Raw genomic sequence first — 8,341 nt, 5'->3', positions numbered from 1 at the left:
ATGGAGAAATAGAATCAAAGTACTTCGTCGAAATAACGTTTGTGGAAATGGAAAGAAAAGCTTCTTCTTTTTTGGGTTGTTAGTGGAAAGACCAGATTCATACTTGACTTTCTTCAATAGGGAGATTTTTCCACCTTTTTATGGATGATTCACCCCTGAACTAACTACTGGAGACTTACTACTACCTGTTGATCCTTTGAATACCGTTGATGCCATTGATCCACATCTACATTATTCATATGATTCTGATAATGAGGTTATTACTTTGGGTTTTATAGCATTACTAGAAAGGTTTGTTTATCCAATGAATGCAGATTACATGAAGGTGACTGTTGGCATGACTATGATATTGCCGTTCACAGAAGAATTACAAATGACGTTAGGAGCGGCAATTCTGTTGTTCTACAATGATGGGCGTAAGATACCTAAAATATTTATTTATTCAACTATAGAGGATAAAGTCCTTAGTAAAGCTGAGGAGTACAAGAAAGCTGAGATTAAAGGAGTCTTTTTAAGAGTTTACTTCAAACCAGATGATATTCAACCTCCAGTGGATCTGCCTTTACTGAACGATGATTTACTCAATAAGATAATAGAAGTTTATACGAGTAAGGATCAAGATACAGATCCAGAAAGTTGTGCTATACCTGAAGATGAGAATGTTGAAGTATCAAAGGATGCTTCTTTAAGATAATGGATAAAGGGGGATGAGCAGAGCGTTGAGTAGACTACCGATCCCCGGTTCGATCAACTAACCACAGACTGAGCCCTTCCGGGATAAACTATATCACCTCCGCTTCCTCCTTCATTCTCTTGTTGATTTATTGCTACTTCCATTTCAAGGACTTCTATTATTGCTTCCCTGGCTATCCGGGATAGCCAGTAAACTTAATAGCCGCTAATAAAGGAACTTACTAGCTTAAAGGGTTGAGTTCCAATTACATTCAATAGTTAGCCATGTGTATGGTAGAGCTAAGTGAAGTCATCGCTTGGGTACTCTTGCCAATTTCCTTCTCTTTGACATGGAAAGCAAGAGCCTGTGGAAAAGCCATGCGAACCCGCATTGATGGTTACCTTGAACGACCTCATTAAGCCCTTTCCTACGGGCTTTCACCAGTTTAGGACAGAAAGAACTACCGATTCACACCTCAGGCTCTTCAGTCGATGGCCCGCTATCATGTGATCTCAGTTCAAAAAGAGGGCATACCTTGAGAGAGAATAGCAATCGAAAGAACTGATTAACTGGAACATTATGCCTTGCCCGGGTAGCTGCTCTGCTTGCTAAGGCGTGAAGCCTTGACTCTGAACTACTATCTCAGGCATGTAAGACCTGCTACTTTTCCTATACCTCTAACTCTGATCTGAAATGTCTAGACAAAGGAGTGCGGGAAGTCACCTTGGGAAGGGGGCTGACCAAAGGGATGATATGACTAACCTAGGGAAAGCGTGAATGAGTGCTGCACTGGGCAGCTAAAGCCAGTAACTAATCCCTGCCTTTTACTTGGATTTATCTGCATCCGACTCATTGATAAAGCTGCTAAGACCTGGCTGCTAATGGGAACTACTAGCTATTCCTTTCCTTGAAGCGTTGACCGGATCTGACCGAAGTGCTTTTTGCTGACCGATTCAAACAAGATCAACTACAGCTTCTTTGACTGGATATGCCTGCTCCTGCAACTCTAGATTATCCTATTATGGCGAACTTCTTCTCCAGCTTGTCCGTCGGGAAACAGTCTGGCCTTAATCTTTGCTCTTCAATCGATTCCTAACTCAAGCTTGTCCATAGAACGAGCTTCGCTAAGCAACTAGCTGCCTTCTTTCCTAAGTCCGTATCTCAAGTTTACCTTAGCTAGCGCTACCTTTAGCAAGCAAGTGAGTTACAAACTCTTTATCCTGATATATCTCTTCGGGTTTTTCCTAAAAGTCTTTATTTTAGTTTCTTATTATCTGACTCCCTCCCGTTTGTTTGTTTAACTCAACACCAGCACCTGGCTTTCCTTACTTGTCTGGAAGTACAAGAAGGTTGGTAGCTTTGTTAGGACTTAGGTGTTTTAAAGATGAGAAGACTGATTATTAGTTCTATATACATAACTCGAGGTTACGAGCTCTGCTTACTTAGCCGCTCACTCGAACTGTAGTTCTCGTTTTCTTGTCCTATCTTGTTAAAAGAAGCGGATCGTTACCTCTGTGAGTTCCCTCTTTCGTGGATAGATCACTGAACTATGCGCCTATCTTTGCTTTTCGATCAGCCGTAGCTCCCCGTTTTTCACTTAGCCTACGAACTACAATGCGTCTTACTGGAAGAAGAACTCCAGGTTGGCTCGAAGATGCCAACAACATTCCGTTCACTTTCGCAATATTCACTCGTTTACTTGTTAGCTAGGGCAATTCCAAACCTTTGCTTACGAGAACTTAGATTGATTACTAGCCATTCCTACGAACTACTTTATTGGATCATTGATTCTATACGTGTCTTCGCTTCCTTAAGATAACCGCTATCCTACCATAGATAAAAACCCCTGTAGTCAAGTCCCGCTTAAGGCAATGGCCTGCAGACTCTTTGTTAGTTCCCTATTAGTGAGTTTCCTACCATCGTTTCATAAATAACACTAGAATTGCTAACTAGGGACTCTATTGCCAAAACAAGCTGCACGGGATAGAACAAGAGACTTAGTCACCCCCTAACCCACGGTTAGGGATGCACATGGATTAGTATGGTTATTGAACTCAACATCCACATTGGAGTCGTGTAACCTTTTGGGACTAGTTTTTACTGAATGGACTGTGGAGGCCGGTCGGGTATGCCTTTCCGGAAAATCCTGCTTCTTGAACCTTCGAATGGAAGCTTACTTGATCAGCTGAGCTGGAAAACTCCAATGTCCCAACTTCCAGATCTTCCCAATCTTGAATCGAGTGAGTGCCACGTGTATTCTGAATCGACAGTACCGACTAGTTCACGGAACGGAATTTTCATTTTACCTTCGTCTATAAATACGAGTGAAGCAACACTTTCTCTCAGTTTTATCGCGCCATTTCTTTCTCTACAAATTTTGAGTTTCGAATTTCTTCTACTCATTTCTTTCTCTCCTCATTACGCAAAAATGGTGAAACCCTATAAAATTTTCTTCTGTGTTTCTTCGTCATCTTAGTTCAGTTCTTCTTCTTCTTCTTCGATCTGCTAATTCGATCTCTGATCTACTTTTTTTATGTAGGTTGTAGCACAGAAACTCAAGGAAGCAGAAATTACAGAGCAGGATTCTCTATTACTGGTAATATTTTGCGATTTATCTTCGTCTCGTTGAACTAATTTCTCAGAAAGGAAGTTTTTCTAGCTGAAATCGTTGTGAAAACATGATTATATGTTCCATTTTTGTTATTCTTAAATAATATTTTAGATCAAGATTCAAGATCTAGAATCGGTGAAGTGATTACAGTGTTTTCTTTCCTACGATATTTAAGATATTATCATTGGAATTTCATTTCATCAGATCTAGTTAGGTTGCTAGATCTTTTTCGTTTCCGTGAAATCAAATAGAAAGCTATGAAGAATCGCTTCGTTGATTCTAAGATATACGATTTTTTTTATAGGTTTTCTGCTCAAATTCCTTCTTTATTAGATATTTTAGAGTTAATACCTAGCCGTTTTTTTTGTTGTTGTTTATTAATTTTGATTTGAATCGCCCCTAAACAGACGGGAAACCTGCTTCGTATTGCGATATTCAACATCAGCTACATCAGAGGGCTTTTCCCTGAAAATTACTTCAATGATAAATCAGTTCCTGCTTTAGGTAAATTAAAGCTTCTTGTCAGATCTACTTCAAACTCCCAGAATTTTTTTGCGAATAAATTTTTGGTATTTTATTTCTATTTGAATTTGTCTTTTACACGTATGTGATGAACTTAGTTACTGTGATTTGTAATAGAGATGAAGATCAAGAAGCTCATTCCTATAGATGCTGAATCCAGAAGACTTATTGATTGGATGGAAAAAGGTATAAGGTCTCACATAGAACACACACAAGAGATTTGTACAAATACCTTAATTGCAAGCAAGATTACCTACAATTGGATTTTTTATTTTTTGTGGTCTTTCAGGTGTTTATGACGCATTACAGAAGAAATACCTTAAGAAACTTCTGTTCTGCATATCTGAAGCTATTGATGGACCTATGATAGAAGAATATGCTTGTATGTTAAAATCTCTCTTCTTCTTGCATTTGATAATCTAGATATTGTCATTGATAAGTTGGAGTTGGATTTTACTTTGTGTACTCTTAGAGTAGCTTTGAATTCTGGATGGAGATTGATAAATGAAGTTTGTACTCATACATGAATGGATTGTGTTGTGCAGTTTCATTTAGCTATTCGAAGTCTGACAGTGAAGAGGTGATGATGAACATAAGTCGTACTGGAAACAAGAAACAAGGAGCAACGTTCAAGTCTAATGGCAATACAGACATTACACCAAACCAAATGAGGTATAATAGCGAGCATTTGAGGTTGTTAGATTTTTGGTTTTGTTTTTCGCTCAGGTTTGAAATCCAGTGGGTTAGTTTGCTGACTACCTGACTGTGTTTAAACACTTATACTTGGTTTTGGCAGGAGTTCTGCTTGTAAAATGGTCAGAACTCTGGTTCAATTGATGCGAACACTGGACCGTATGCCAGAAGAGGTACACATATTCATTAAGATCTTCATATGGAAGTTTTATTAGGTGATCAAATAAGTTGCATATCAATTAAGTTCATTTTTTATTATGTGTTTCAGCGTACAATCTTGATGAAGCTTCTTTATTATGAGGATGTCACTGTGAGTTTCTTTTGCCTTGTTTACACCTGCTGTTGATTCTTTTTGTTTGTCTTTTACCTGGTTTTGTCTAAATATTTCTAGTCTGTATCTGCACCATTGTAGAACCCTATCAGTGATCAGTGTCCATCTGAAGTAAAATTAACAATTTATCGCCTAATATATGCAAATAACTGAGTGTGATAGAGTAAACATGGGCTACATTATCTATGTTCTGCTGTAACTAATTTTTTACAGATGCCTTCTGAAACTGAATTCCCCTTGATTATCTTCGTCCGACTCTTATATGTATTGTCTTCTCATACCAAGTCTGTCCCCAGGGGTCTTGGATGCATGAACCAAAGTATACTGTTAACATACTTGTTCATTAGATTAATAGTTCGTAAATGTTTTGGATCTTGAATGGAAATACTGTTCTAACATTCAAATTATATTTTGGAAAACCTGCAGCCTATAGACTACGAGCCTCCATTCTTCAGAGAGTGCTCAGAACAAGAAGCTAACCATCCATGGTTGAAGAACCCTCTCAAAATGGAAATCGGAAATGTTAACAGTAAACATTTCGTACTAGCTCTCAAGGTAAATTGGTAATCCCGAATTGTACATGAGTGAAACCTGGGGTTTAGGTTTTTTTGATCTTTCAAGTTCAATTTGAGTAATCAAGGTTGAAACTTTTGCAGGTCAAGAGCATCCTGGATCCATGTCAATATGAAAACAATGACATGGAAGATGATGAGGAAATCAGCTTGGGTGTTGATTCAACGTCAACAACTGATCCTTCAGATTCAGACAGCGAGGTACACTTACAGAGTAACTTATTTGTCATGTTACAACCTCCATTTTCATTCAAATTGTTGAGAAACATGGTTGAAGCTCGAGAATAGAATTTGAAAAACTCTGAAATATTTTATCAGATGAGCCATTCAGCAAATGATGATGACCGGTACATTGTAGATCCTGTAGGTAATTATCTCCCATTTCAGCCTTATCCTCATCCCTGTGCTCTTCCATTTCATTTTCGCCACTTTAAAACCTAATACTTGTGATGACAGATAAATCCCGATCACGTGAAAATAATGGCATGGCGGATCATGAAGGTAGGTTAGATGTTTTGAATGACTAACAGCAAAGTCCTAATATAGTTATAGTGGCTCAACTTTAGTCAAAATTCATCTTGACTTAATGGTTTAAATCTATTACAGATGATACACAGGATGCAGAAGAGGACGAGCATCAGCTAACACGTGTAAGAGACTGGATTAGCTCTCGCCACATTGACAATGTTGAACTGACTGATGTTCTGTCTAGCTTCCCGGACATATCAGTGGTAAGTAGTAGAATCAACTCATCTAAGTGCACTATGTGGTCGCTAAGTTAGAAAATGTTAATTCTCTGTCTGATTCTCCAGTAATTTGGTGTAAAGGACTAATTTAAGGGTTTCAACTTGTTCCCATTTTGCAGGCTCTGACTGAAGGTGAGCAAAGAACTTGAATCCGTATGCACAGTTGAAGCATTGGCATAAAGCAGTTTTCTTTCAATTTCAGAACATTAATTCTTTTTATTTCCCCAGAAATCATGGATAAACTTGTAAACCAAAACATACTGTCAAGAACGGGAAAGGATTCTTACTCAATCAGCAAGCTGAAGGTTAATTCTCTTTCAATTCATATTTTCCTCCAATATCTAATCGTCATGGTCATCATCATCGTCTAAATCTTATGTGATCACTAACCAAACTACCTTAGAAACCCAATCAGGCAATTGTCGTGAAGGAAGAGATGGATGTACAAGTAAACCAAGTTGATGAGAAAGTTAAGCCATGGAAAGATGATGACTACTTGTACTTGAAGGTGAGTTGGATTTCTGTGTAAATCAAAGGTCCCTTTTTATAGCGCCATAGAAGTTTTTATATCAAGTTAGATATGGCATAGTTTAAAACCCAAGCCTCCCCCCTTAATCCTTCTACTGTGATGTCTAATCTTATTGTGTTTCAAATTGTAGGCTCTGTATCATGTCCTTCCACTGGATTATGTTACAATATCTAAACATCAAAGTAAGCTGGAAGGAGAGGCAAATCAGGCAACTGTGCGTAAACTGCTCGATAAGATGGCTTGTGATGGATATGTGGAAGCCAAGAGCAAACCAAGATTAGGTAACGTAATCACTTCTTGAACCAGGATTACTCAGTTTTCTCAATGCATGTAACTGTAAAGTTAAGTACTGAGAGTGCAAGTTTCACTATGATAATTGTATGTACTTTTCCCCAGGTAAACGTGTCATTCGATTTGAATGACTGACAAGAAGCTACTTGAGGTCAAGAATGTTTTGGAGATCAAGTTATCGGTAATAATAAGTCATATTACAATTTTTCTTTGTTCTTGATTCTCTGGTTGAATTAAACATTTCATAACGTATTTTCTTGAATCAAACAGGCAATGGAGATAAGTGAACCTCAAAACATATCAACCTGCGGTGGTCTCCACTCTGTTGGTTCTGATCTTACTAGAACTCGAGAAAGATCAGTTGATGCTCAGCAAAATGGATCGTCTAGAATTCAGGAGCAACTTGGAAACAACACACCCATTCACAGAAATGAGGTTTAACTCTTTCTCTGCCTGTTTCCTGTTATTGATTATATATTATAGCTCTTCTAGTACAAACACCTTTGTAACTTTATGTGTCCTATGTTTTGGTATGCAGCCTGCAGCGTCAAGGGAGAGTGGTATACCAGGGAGCCATAAGCGAAATGGTGTGGATGGGAGAGGATTCAGTAACTGTCGTGAGGGTGATAATACCTTCTGTAGTCGTCCCAGTCAGGAAAAGAGCTCCAAGAAAACTAGCACGGTATATGTTCTATCCTAACCTAACAAATCCTCATTGTTTAGCATATTACTTTCCAACTTGAATTTCCCTGTCTTTAACTTGTAAGGTCTTTACTAGGTGAAAGAGCACATTCATCAAAACATGAAGCGCCAGAAATCTCAAGGTGGTGGCGCGTTGGAGTAATTGATTATTGAAATCAAAAAGAGGAACATCGCATGAAGTTCTGGTGAATAAAAATGATCTGATAACTAAAAAGAGGAATAGCGCATGAAGTTCTGGTGAATAAAAATGACCTGATAACTAAATCATGGGTATTACTAGTACTTATTACAATTTCAGAACCTTCGTTGTTAATGTAAAACTCCCTCCGTCCCTAATAAGATGACCTACTTGGTTTTAAACTTTGTCCCATAAATAGATGACCTATTTCCCTAATCAAGGGATATTTCTAAAACTACCCTTTTAATTGATTATTTTTTCTATAAGAAATATGTATAATTTGATAGTCATGTTTATATTCGTTGTATAGGTGTTTTAAAATGTTTTTCAACGGTATAAAGTTTATAAAAAACCTTGGTATAGTTTAAGAGATAAATCGTTTCTAAATTTTACTAATTATTGTCCATAAAAGTATAATTGTAAAAAATAATTAAATATACTCCACTTTCCTCCTTGTCTTAAAATTTGTGCAAACTACAACTAGGTCATCTTA

The 8,341-nt window shown here is 37.7% G+C and overlaps 1 pseudogene; it reads left to right on the top strand.

Moving 5' to 3' along the window:
- LOC113295845 overlaps nucleotides 1-8,024 on the top strand; it is a 10,293-nt pseudogene extending 2,269 nt beyond the window's left edge.
- Nucleotides 8,025-8,341: the final 317 nt, after the last annotated feature.

This window comes from Papaver somniferum, chromosome 7, assembly GCF_003573695.1.
Source record: "Papaver somniferum cultivar HN1 chromosome 7, ASM357369v1, whole genome shotgun sequence".
NCBI lineage: Eukaryota > Viridiplantae > Streptophyta > Magnoliopsida > Ranunculales > Papaveraceae > Papaver > Papaver somniferum.
The sequence above is the reverse complement of the archived record's forward strand: the minus strand, read 5'-3'. Positions and strand labels throughout refer to the sequence as shown.